Source organism: Protopterus annectens, chromosome 10.part0 (assembly GCF_019279795.1).
Source record: "Protopterus annectens isolate FY-2018-M chromosome 10.part0, PAN1.0, whole genome shotgun sequence".
NCBI classification, from domain to species: domain Eukaryota; kingdom Metazoa; phylum Chordata; order Ceratodontiformes; family Protopteridae; genus Protopterus; species Protopterus annectens.
In genome coordinates, this window is record NC_056744.1 from 1,223,180,876 (window position 1) to 1,223,191,985 (window position 11,110).

The 11,110-nt window shown below is 39.2% G+C and overlaps 1 long non-coding RNA gene across 1 annotated transcript in view; it reads right to left on the reverse strand.

Annotated features, from left to right (window-relative positions):
• LOC122812832 overlaps positions 1-7,919 on the reverse strand; it is an 11,547-nt gene extending 3,628 nt beyond the window's left edge. The window contains exon 1 of the long non-coding RNA XR_006366584.1: positions 7,821-7,919. This is a non-coding gene — a long non-coding RNA (uncharacterized LOC122812832). The remainder of the gene's footprint in view (positions 1-7,820) is intronic.
• Positions 7,920-11,110: the final 3,191 nt, after the last annotated feature.

Sequence of the window (11,110 nt, forward strand, 5' to 3'; positions counted from 1 at the left end):
GATGATTCTCAAAGCTGGATCAATGCCTGGAAGACCCTCTGATTCTTTTTCCATTTGTGAGGGTCTGTCTTGGTTCTGCTCAGCTTATCTGCTACACAATTTTGCTCTAATGGTAGGTAAGATGCCAGTAGAGTGAGATTTTACTGAAAAGCTTTATCTCAGGCTACCATGGATAGTCTTCACAGAATCTAATTTCTGGTTCACCCTATCCTGTTTTGTTTTATGTACCACATCACTGTGATGCTGCCTGTAAACACATCTAATGGTCCTGAGAACCATAGGTGTTTGAGAGTGTTCAGAGCATTTATAAGTGCTAATATCTCTTTTGCTTGTATGTGTTTTGGTCTGGTATTTTTGTTCCAAGTGGTCCATCTTTTTTGTTCCAAAGAATGTGCACTTTTATCCCCATAGACCCTGCCCCACAATCAAAGTCTAAAGTATCTATTTTTACACATTGGGTTGGAGGTAGAAAAGAAAATAGCAGACCCACATGCTGATAAATTTGGTCTCTCCTCCCAAAAAGTTTGATTTTCACAAACTCTGAAAACTGGAATCAGGAATGTCAAAGGATACTGTTGTTGGGACCACATGGATTTTAGGTACCATTAATTATTCTCATGTAGAAGCTTGCTAGAGAAATGATGAGAATCACAGAAGCCATGAGACCCAGAATCCTGATAAATTCCCTGTCTGAGATAGTAGAAGTAGATCTAGATACAGATCTAATTTTTCCTGTGGAACAAAAGCCCTTTGAACTGAGCTATCTAGGAAAACAATCCTGTAAGAAGAAATGAAAGAAGACTCTTCTATGCCCTCCTGTAATGCCAGCTTGTGTCAGACCTCTGCTACCAAAGAGAGAGATTCCTGACACTTTGAAAAAGACTCTACAAAGATAAGAGTGCTGTCTAAATAAGGAAAATGTGAAAGCCTTGCAGTCTGCAATAGACTATCACAGGATCTAGACACTTTGTGAAAACCCTTAGAGCATTGGCTAGACCAGAGGGTAACGCAGTGAGCTGCTGTGATTCAAACATAGAAAACCTTGCATCTACAGGAATATGATGATATGCATGCTTTAAAGCTAAGGTCACCAAAACACTCAAATGGGAAATGGTGGGGTAACAGGTTGTTAAGCAATAACATTTTGAACGTAGACACTATCTCTAAGATAGATGAATGACAGGTGAGGAAAGAAGACTTTGGTCTGGTGGATGGGGGATGCTGTAGAAAAGGAAGGAGACTCCCACTGCCATCTGTAAACTTGATGGATTACTTTAAGAACCCATCTGTCTGATACTATCTGTTGCAAAACAGAAGAAGGGAAGTTCAGACATTCTGAAAGGATTAAGGGTTTGCCAGAGTGGGAAGGGGGAGTCTTGTAGTTAGTTCTTCAGACTTATTAGACTGTCCTTTGTTCTAAAGAGTTCATCATTTATTTTTTGGAATCTCGATGCCTTTGCTTTTGTTAAACCTTTGCTTACCAGCAGTGATGGACAGGTTGACAGCAGAGATCAGACAGGAGGCCCCATGGACTATGATGTTTGCAGATGACATTGGGGTCTGTAATGAGAGTAGAGACCAGGTTGAGGAGACCCTGGAGAGGTGGAGATATGCTCTAGAGAGGAGAGGAATGAAGGTCAGCAGGACTAAGACAGATGTGTGTGTGAATGAGAGGGGGGATAGAGGAATGGTGTGGAAGCAGGGAGTAGAGTTGGCGAAGGTGTATGAGTTTAAGTACTTGGGATCAACAGTTCAGAGTAATGGTGGGTGTGGAAGAGAGGTGAAGAAGAGAGTACAGGCAGGGTGGAATGGGTGGAGAAGAGTGTCAGGAGTGATTTGTGATAGACGGGTACCAGTAAGAGTGAAAGGAAAGGTCTACAAGAGGGTAGTGAGACCAGCTATGTTGTATGGGTTGGACACAGTGGCGTTGAGAAAAAGGTAGGAGTCAGAGCTGTAAGTGGCAGAGTTAAAGATGTTAAGATTTGCACTGGGTGTGACAAGGATGGACAGGATTAGGAATCAGTATATTAGAGGGTCAGCTCAGGTTGGACACTTTGGAGACAAAGTCAGAGAGATGAGATTGCATTGGTTTGGACATGTGCTGAGGAGGGATGATGGGTATATTGGGAAAAGGATGTTTAGGATGGAGCTATGAGGTAAGAGGAAAAGAGGAAGGCCTAAGGTAAGGTTTATGGATGTGGTGAGAGAGGACATGCAGGTGGTTGGTGTGACAGAGCAATATGCAGGAAGAAACTGTGGCGACCCCTAACAGGAACAGCCGAAGGAGAAGAAGAACAAGTAAAAATAAGTTCTTATTAGTATTTGTATAAAACATTTAATGATAGAAACTGCATGTTATATGCAGTAAAAAGTTTTGTGTGGTGTGTAGTCAGGGGTATTTTAAATGAGGGGGGAGTCTTTTCAGTGACTGTTTTGTTAAAGATGTTAAAGTAAACAAGTACTTTTTTTATTTGTAAGAAATAAAGGCTTTACAGTATATTAAGTCAAAAAAGCTGGACAAAAGCAAGTTTAATGTTTATATGCTATGATTTGGGGGTGTTGGGGTGTAAAAGTGCATTGATTACATTACATGTAGAATTAGGATATTTCCTCTATTGTACAAGGGTGAATGTAGATTATTACCTTTGGCTTAAGTTGTAAACAGGCATTTTTGTAAGCATGTAGGCTTTAAAAATAAGACAAAATGATGAAAGCAGTAAAAATGCTAGGCTTCTTACAATTGCAAAGGTATTAGCTTGCTTGTTTTCCACTGTCATACATTCAGTGGTGTTGAGGTGTCTACAGTTGAGGGCAGCTGGGGATTCTTTTCTGAGTGAAATTTACAAAGAATAATTATGGAGTACATTTCAATGGAGATATGCTGTCTGCAGGTGCAAGCAATTAATCGTGACAATTCTGAGTATTCTTTGCAGAGGGAAATGCAAAATTTGAAGGTACAATGTCAAGCAGTTCAGTGAAAAAATTAAGTATAGGTTCATAGGTTAGTACTAGGCTAACTGCCCTTGTGAGCCATTGTAAGCCTAGCCAATTATCTTGTGTTTGTAAGGCAAACACCTTAACCATTAGGCCACCCTCCCTATGAAATTATGGGAAGTGAGTAAAAGGTAGCAACTTTCCTAGCTGCCTTAATACTTTAATACAGTTAGTAGAACAGTATACAATTTAAGTTTATTTAAAGGAGAAGAACGGGATCTTATTTAGATCTGCTCAACATCTTCACTTTCCCTCCCTATTCCGTGATCCTTCTTAAACTGAGCAGTGCAGCTTTAGAAATCTATTAAGTCAACCACCCCTCCCCCCCAAAGTACAGTGCCTTACAGTACTGTCCTGGTTGCACTTTTGAAAATGATCTCTAGTGCTAAGCAAAAACTTGTTGCTGTCTCAAACTCTGGCGTCAAGACTGCTACTAATCAGCAGTAGTTCTGTGTAAATTCCCTCTTAAACTGACATCGGCCTGGCAGTATTTGCATTCCACTAAACCCAATGCGAAGAACCACCTATTATTTCATGGCACAGCAATGTAGTCCTTCCCACACCCTCAGGCTGTTAAAAACCAGAAGCATAAAGTGAGACACTTCCTTTCTTTGCTGGCGTATCTTGCTGAATGCTATTTTTGGATGGATGTTCAGCAAAGCTCGTCTTCCTCAGCCAATATCTCCTCCTGCATTGTACTTTTAGTTTGGACAAGATGAGTTTTAAAATTGATACTGGGCTTTATGCATTCTCCAGGTTGACCTTATAATTATGAGACATGGTTGCTTGATGCTGTGGCAACACTTTTTCTGAAGCAACATTAGACTGTACACTATTTTAATAAGAGATAGCATGCTTCCCTTTTTTGCAGGCTCTATTCGTACCATCTGCTTTACTTCTCTTTTTGTAGCTGTTTTGGCCAAATGAAAACGCAAAGCACCACATGTTACGACTAGAATCTGCACCAATATCAATCCTGGTATCTCTCAAAGGCAGTATACAATTTAAAGCTGCTTCTGAAACAGTGTGGCCATGACGTCAAGTAAAAAAAATTACTGTTTTTTTGTACACTTGCTCACTCTTCCTTGAACAGCACTGGGCAGTTTATTTTATCTAAGCAAATGGGAGCATTCCCGGTGAATTTAATTCCCCCAACATTGTTCTTTGTGATTCCAGCTTAACAAACATTGTGTGGTTTAGGATGATGTACTGCTTTATGATGAGAGATGGCATGTTTACTGTTTTTACAGGATTTGGCTGTACCATGTGCTTTACTCAGAGCCACATGCTCCAGGGATCTAAACCTTGTCATCACAATGAACAAAACATGCTGGAGGGATAGGTTCCTGACCCAGAGACTCCCCATACTCTGGAATAGACTGCCCATACATGTCTAGCAGAGCACCTCATTGGCCCTCTTCAAAAAGAACCTTGATGATTGGATGGGAGATAGGAAATTCACCCCGGGGATCATGTCAGTCGCCCTGCTAGACAGGGGCCCAGAGAAGTAAATATTGTGGGAAGAAATATCCATGGAATTGGGAATTATTATGGCTAGGCTTGCATAGGCCCTAGGGCCGATAGCCTAGTACCAACCTAAAACCTATAAGACCAGCAGCTTACTGCGTTTTATTTGTTTATAAAAACTTATAAGACTGAAGAAATGTATGCAATCTACCTGCTTTCTTGCGGGCAGCAAACTAGCTCTCAGTCAAGTTACAGGCTGTGACAAAAACATCTCCAGTGCTGAAAGAACAGGAGGAACTGGGATAAGTTCTATAAAATCCAATTGCAATAAATCATAATACTTCTTCAAGGACAGTGGACAGTCATGTTTGGCTCTATCTTACTTCATCTAAGTATACTTACCTCGAACAGCTGTTCATTGAACCGACATTAACTAATGGCCATTCATAGAACGTTCAAATCAGCAAATGTTTTTCCCAGGTAAGTAAACTAGTTGGCCAACATAAAAAATGTGACCTTTTCCCCACTCTAGTGTGATCTCGGTGTTGGTATATATAAGTATGGGGGTTTGGGGGGCACAGCCCCCCACTTTGTTGGGTTTAATTTAATGTGTTTGTGGTTCGGATGGTGTGCTGGACAACTAGTTTACTTACTTGAGAAAAACGTTTGCTGATTTGAACATTCAATGAACGGCTGTTTGATGATGTTGGTTCGATGAAGAGCTGTTCAATAAGTAAATTTGATGAACTAATATAGACCCCATTATGTTCCCACAGAAACAACTAATTTATTTTAAAAATAGTTTCTGAAATAGAAAGTCCTTAAAAGAAACTAGTGGAGGCCACACTCTCCTCAGAATCTGAAACAGAAACCTTTTCAGACAAAACAGAATTTGTCCCTTCATCATGAAGTTGAGGTTTAAAAATGAATCCGTATGTTCTCTTATCAGAAACAGCTAAACTTGAATGGTCAAGAGCCTGAACTAAGCCCTGAGCTAAGTCCAATAAATCACTCCTGTCCAAAGTAATTGAAACAGAAGACATACCTGAATTTTTGATATATAAAGAAGTAGACACACTTTTGTCAGGCAAAAGCTCCCTAGGGGCAGGTAATCCATTTTGGCTGGGCAGAAATGAATTCCCCTATCCTTCTCCCATGACAAAAAAAGAGTGGTTCCTCCTTGCCCACCAAGGGCACTCCAGTAGCTGTGGAGGATGTGTCTAACTCCTGGCCCATGGTGGATGTTGGAAGCTACAGCAGAAGAAGCCAAGGAAAAAGGTGAATTGCCTAAGGAAACAAAAATGGCCTCAGCAGAGTCACATTTCTGGAGCTGAGGCACCTTAACAGCATGCTATGGCGGCAATGATTGCTTGTTAATTTTCGTCTTTTTTTTTTTTTTTTTTTTTTTTTGTGGCTGGTAGAAGGAAGAACCAAGGAACTTTTAGGTTGCTGCATGGTAAAGCCAAGAAAGGTGCCCGGTTTCTGGGGAAGCAGAAGTCAGTAAAACAAGAAAGTAGTAAAAAAGTTGCTTTTTCCACAAAAAGACTCCGCAAAAAGCATGTTAACAATTACCCCAACCCCCAAAAGTAAACTAACACAGGTTTTTCCTCAGAAAACATAGCTTTAAATTAGTTTAACAGCTTGTTCCCACAAAAGTTAAAAGTTGCGTTCCTGTTTAAAAGTTACTAAAAATCACATGACAGTCACTAAAAACACTTTTTCCTAGCTTAAATTTATATTTTCACAGAGAAAGGTTCAGTTGCTGTCATAAAACGTAAGAGTGGAAGTTTTTTCCCTGAAGGAAACTCATCCGCTCAACAATGGAAATCATTAGCTGACCATTGATGCTTGAAAGCCACAAGAGAAGCATTCTTTATTTACAGGAAAGCTGCAAAGGAATTTGGGCCTAAACCACTCTTTACCTTCAGCTCAGCTAGAGCTGAATAATGGTGTGGGCACGTGGAAGGTACTATTAAATTTGGAAACTGGGTGTTTGTTGTATCCGGTGCAGCATACAACCACTTATGGCTAAAGCTACTGCTGCAGTGATCATAATAATGAATGTATTTTGGAAACCTGCACTAAGCAAGGTTCCTTGTGGGTCAGTGCTCTGAGAAGTGCAGAGATATCGTTACCATATGCCATGCCACCACATTCTACAACTGACATATTGTTCATGCTGTCAAGCAACTTATAGTGTCTTGATGCATTACTGTGCAGGTAGGTTTTATGAGTCACAAACCTCTTGCATACTATGGTCAGCTACATATTTATTAGACAAGATGTCTCTCAGTTCCACCATATACTCAGCTCATGCAACATATGATAAATGATGGAAACGTGCATTTTTTCAATCCATCAGAATTATTCATTTAGCTTGGTTACGAGTCTCCACGTCTGAACATTTTCTAAAGTATGTGTTTCCCTAATTGAAATATACTTTAAAGATCAATGAATACCTCTTGATCTCCTGCAGTTATTATCACATTTAAGCAAGATGCACCTACATCATTGTTTGTGTAAGTAATAATTACAACCGTGTTGTTTTACCATTCCTTACACATTAAAGGACATGGGGAGGCATTCATGTAGCACTCCTGTGTTTAGCGAGACTTCTAAAACTTAATTTTTCTGATAACATTTAAAAAGAAAGCATTGATGGTCAGCACAGCAGTGTTCCTAAGTAGGAAGATCAATGCAAACACTCTTTTGCTGAAAAATGATCTTCTTAAAACTGCTCTTATTGATCTTTAAACTGCACAAAACATCACGACTGCTTTTTGCAATGTATGGACAAGGTGAAAGCACTGCAATAAAAGTGAACAGCAAATTAACTAAACAGTAGGATTCAGGTGTACACTGTTGGATGCCAAATGTACTCCAAGGCATGACGTCTTCCATTATTCAAGACAAGCATCCATACAATACTTGCTTATGGAAGGGCCTTTATTTAAATGATGATGAAATTTGTAGGGCACAATAGTCACCTGTACTCAAGCCTACATAAAGTAAGAAAAACAAAGGGACTGGGAGAAGGCTTTCCATAAAAAAAGCTTTAAGGACTATTCTGAAAAGATTATCAGTCACTTGCAAACAGAGAGGCAGGAGCAAATCATCCATTAGACAAAGGCTTTCTTGTCCCCTTATATCCTGCACATTATCCTATCCTAGACTCAGAGCTAATAAAAATGACAGTATGTTGTCCAGGCCCTATCAATGTAACACAGTACAGCTGACCTCAACACAAGGAAGAAAAAAACATAAACTAAAAACATATATTCTCTTAAAGGACATTGATATGATTAACTACACTAAAAATACACATTATTGATAACTTAATAATACCAAAAGAATCATACCTGTGCCCAGACGTTCCAATGGGTCCTTTTTTAGTAGTCTGTCAATTAGGTCTCTAGCACCAGCTGGAAAGAAGTAATCTTCAGGCCAAAATACATCATCTGCACAAAAAAAACGTCAATCAACCAAAGAAAGGAAAAAACTTGTATTAGTCAGATATAACACTTCTAGCTGAAGTAAAACTTTATTATCCTAAAGACTACTCAGTGAATCTGGCATAGTGCACTAATTATTAGGACTGTGTCATTTATAAACACAATGAAAGTATAGATTATGGGCCACAACTTTTAGTTCTTTCTCCTTTATGTTGTCCTAATGCATAAAAGGGTATACTCCCCACATCAGCTGAACTGCAAGGCATCTTCTGTCATGGCCAGTAACCCTTAAGGCTTCTTCTGCAATCCCTAGCTCTGAATATTACATTATTCCCAATGACTCCTGCAGTCAGGGGTGCCTGTAGCTCCACCATGTTTTGACTTCAAATGCCAGAATACTAGGGCTCATCCAGCCCCTGTGTTCTCCAGTTTGGTCATCATCTTCAGACTAGGCTGAAACAGAAACATAATGCAAAAATCTTCTTTTTAGGAGTCTAGGTGAATTTTAAATAAAAGGAGGAGAGAGGATGAAGCTAAGGAACACTACAAAGAACTTTACATCTGACTAGTCTTTCAGACATCTCCAGACTGTTTCAAGGATCCAAAGAACCCCCCCCCCCCCCAGCTCAATGGCAGAATATACAGCAGCATAATCTGTACTTTACTAGGCCCAAATGAAATGTTTACTTAGGATAAAAAACAGGGCAAGTTTTGAAACAGACTGTCATCAAGATCATGTCAGTGTGGAACAGTATTAAGAGGGGAAAAATGGAGATACAACATTTATAGTGTCCTGCCCACTATCAGATGGAAGACCAGCACAACAAATGCTACAAAGTCATTTTGTCCACAAGGCTTGAAAAAAAGGGCAGAAAAAGGACAGTGCAGTATGACTGTGTGGTTGCACTCACCGTTACATATATGGCTCAGAGGCTAGATGAACTGGGATTTGGATTAAGGCATAGAGGATTGTGACAAGTTAGTTCAGAGATGGTTTGGTTAGATTAGATGCCTCCTGGTTCTTTGTCAAGAGCACATCTTGGGAGCTTGACAATCTAATTTCAAATTTTACTGATATGCCATCAGTTTATAGTAGCAAGTCTGCATACTCATACAGTTAAAAGTACAGAAAAAAATATAGCCAAGTATTTACTTCAAAAAGTATAATCTCCCTCTTGTTACCTGGTGATTTAACTAAACCAGATTCAAAATTAGTGACATGCATTTTAGGTAACACCAAAATGAAAAAAAAAAGACTACATTTTTTAATACTTCATAGCACTCATTTGTTAGAATGAAAACAATTATTTACAGTAAATCACATTAATGGATGTCAGTGTTCAATGTCATGTGCAGTGACATTTACAGCTTAATTTAGGCTCTATTTCAAGCACAAAATATCAGCGAAAACATCATAAACTGTAACATACCATCAGTAATTTGTACAAATGTTTCCTCATCTGAATCCCCAAAAAATGGTAGGATGCCAGTTAGGAATTCATAGAGAATAACTCCCACAGCCCACCAGTCTATAGGCTTTCCATAACCAATGGCCAAGATGACTTCAGGAGGGATATATGCAGGGGTTCCACACACCTACAGAATAAACATCAAAGGAAAGATATAAGTGAACAGAGGATATTCTTAATAAAGTCTGATTTTAAAATTAAATTATTTGTATTAAGAAGGCTTTATTCTATGCATAAGCCACCTTAAATGAATAACTGATGATAGTGGACTGCATTTACAAAGTTATTTTATTTATTTATTTGTCTTTGTTGACCAGGAAAGTCTGACTGGGCAGAGCCCATTGTCAACAGAGGCCCGAGGAGAAAAGTTCCACCACAGTACCTTTATATTAATAAGGGAATTTCAGCAAGTTCCCAAAAAAACAACAGTTACATTTCTCATGAAACAACAAACATAATTACAGGACAGGTATATACAGTATTTACATCAACAATCATAAGTCTATACAGTTGTTCCAGCTGTAAAATGAAACAGAAGTAAGCGAAATGATACTGCAAAAGGAAAACATTATTGTAAAAAAGTTTGGTGTTCTTACATTTCAGTAAAGAAAAGTTTGTAAGGAGTTCAAGATACGCAATGAAGTAAGTTATAAAATTATGTAGGAAGGGAGATTTGATTTTACACAAATGTGTTGACACTCCTTCAGAAGTAGCCAAATTCTGAACAAATAGTGCAACTAGGCTTGTGTCCGTGACTAATGTTAAACACATTAAGCATGCAAACTAGTTTTAAAACAAGTAACCTGAGCTCTGCTTAGGCAGTCTATGCCTGAGAACCAGATGTTGATAGTGTAAAACCTTAACTAATTCATTATGACACAATTACTTTTGAAAGCTGTGTGTAGACGCACTATGACACTACAAAGTGAGGTCACTTCACCATCTGCCTGCTTCTTATGTGCTCGATTTATGGCTCTGTCCTTCCTGACATGCACAGTGACAGCAAATACCCAATATAACTATGCACCTTTATGTTTAAATATTTTAGTAAACAGAAACTGACATTGGGAAACTGGTCTTATCTGATATGTGACAATCAGTGTACACTGTTACAGAACAGTATACTCTTTTCTCAAACCCACATGGTTCCTAGACTTGTATAATCAAGACAGCAAAAGACAACCAATGGTCTATCAAATCTAACAGATACCCCTGTCTTCCTTTCTGTACTTCCTTCTTGGGTCCACTTCCTCACAAAATACAGTCATTCCTTATTATATACTTCCACTCCTCGTCTTTACTAAGAAGTGCAAACTTGGAGTAGTTTCATCTTCTCTTCATACTTCAGTCTCCAACAATCATAGAGCCTTTTCTTTGTACAGTTTCAAGCCATTTCACAATGTTATCTCTATAAAGTCTGCAGAACCACTCATCAGACCACTAATGGAGTACAGTAGAGTATTCTATAGATACAGTACTATGCTTCCTTTTGCACGTATCTCACCCAACACCTGCAGCAGCTGGAGAGACCACAGAGGTTTCTCACCAAGAAAATGCAGGGCCTCCAGAACATGACCTACGTGGAAAGACTGAAAGCCCTGTCACTGTATTCTGCATCTTATAGGCTGCTGAGATGCAGCTTGTGCCTGGCCTACAGAGCAGTCTCTGACCTCACCCAAATGGAAATGCTGCACATCCGCAAATCAAATGGGACAGGAGTCACTCACT